At 46.9% G+C, this 1,496-nt stretch overlaps 1 non-coding gene across 1 annotated transcript; it reads right to left on the bottom strand.

The window, feature by feature from the left end:
• Positions 1-929: 929 nt before the first annotated feature.
• Positions 930-1,055, bottom strand: LOC142576867 (U5 spliceosomal RNA). The gene has a single exon (XR_012826989.1). It is a non-coding gene; the product is annotated as a U5 spliceosomal RNA (small nuclear RNA).
• Between the last annotated feature and the right edge of the window lie 441 nt (positions 1,056-1,496).

Genomic DNA, 1,496 nt, shown 5'->3' with positions numbered 1-1,496 from the left:
GTCTTACCAGTACTCACCTACGGGGCAGAAACCTGGAGGCTTACGAAAACGGTTCTACTCAAATTGAGGACGACGCAACGAGCTATGGAAAGAAGAATGGTAGGTGTAACGTTAAGGGATAAGAAAAGAGCAGATTGGGTGAGGGAACAAACGCGAGTTAATAACATCTTAGTTGAAATCAAGAAAAAGAAATGGGCAGCCATGGGCAGGACATGTAATGAGGAGGGAAGATAACCGATGGTCATTAAGGGTTACGGACTGGATTCCAAGGGAAGGGAAGCGTAGCAGGCAGCGGCAGAAAGTTAGGTGGGCGGATGAGATTAAGAAGTTTGCAAGGACGACATGGCCACAATTAGGACACGACCGGGGCTGTTGGAGAAGTATGGGAGAGGCCTTTGCCCTGCAGTGGGCGTAACCAGTCTGATGATGATGATGATGATGAGTAAAGGCGGTGGAATGACGACGATGACGAAGCTTGAATGCAGACGACAAAGGGAGCGCGATGGCATCACGACAACCGTATGACAACGAATGCATGATGACGACTGCATGACAATGACGCTATGACGGCTATGGCATGACAGTGGTATAGATCAGAACAATGGGATTGCAACGATTGTATTAGGACGACTGTATCAGGAATACTGTAAGACGACGATTGTGTGAAGACGACGATATGAAGAGTGTATGATGGCGAAGCTGGAGCGACAATGAAACGACCCCGACGGCTTCATGACGGACGGTGTAAAATCGGATGCATGACGACCACGCGACGACGACGGAATGACGAGTTGGATGTCAAAGCTGGAATGACGATGCAGCGACCACGACGTCATCGCGACAACGAGTAGTCGCCAAAATAGGCTGAAGTCGCAGCCCGTGAATAAGGAACAACGCGACGAACTATTTTTGGATTGACTTAGTAGGCCCCACCCTAACAGGTAGGGCCGCGCAAAAATTGGCCTATAGGCTCATTACAGTGTCCCTCCCCACGGTAACCTTTAGTAAAAGGCGAAAGGTTAATTCGTGTGGGTGCTGAGGAGAGACCTGAGCGAACATATCTGGGATTCTGGGCCGCGCGGGCCGCACTCGAGCGGACCCTCACACTTTAACAAGTTTATCTATTATTTTGACGTAATTAAATAATTTTGTATACTATATTACATGTAATTATTTAAGTAAGCCAACATAAGCAAACTCTGTCTATAAGATCTTTATTTAAACTTCATTAAATCTTCGCGCTCTAAACGTAGCACTGCACAAAGTGTTACTGGCCCCATGTACCAGGACCTCGGAGCAACGCTGGCACTGCTAGTTCGCAACAAAAGTAGTTTTTAAACCTTGGTGAAAAGCTGGTTTTCCAAGCGTGCATTTATTATACAATGGTGTAGAAAGCATCGGGCCGCTGTACTTCGGGCTGCTGTAATTAGGGAAGAGGGTTCGAGAACAACTGTACCACAAATAATTTCCTTTTAATGTGATTAAGATTTTCTGCC

The sequence above is a fragment of the Dermacentor variabilis genome, chromosome 3 (genome assembly GCF_050947875.1).
Source record: "Dermacentor variabilis isolate Ectoservices chromosome 3, ASM5094787v1, whole genome shotgun sequence".
NCBI classification, from domain to species: Eukaryota; Metazoa; Arthropoda; class Arachnida; order Ixodida; family Ixodidae; genus Dermacentor; species Dermacentor variabilis.
Note: the sequence above shows the minus strand (reverse complement) of the source record. Positions and strands in the feature narration are given on the sequence as shown.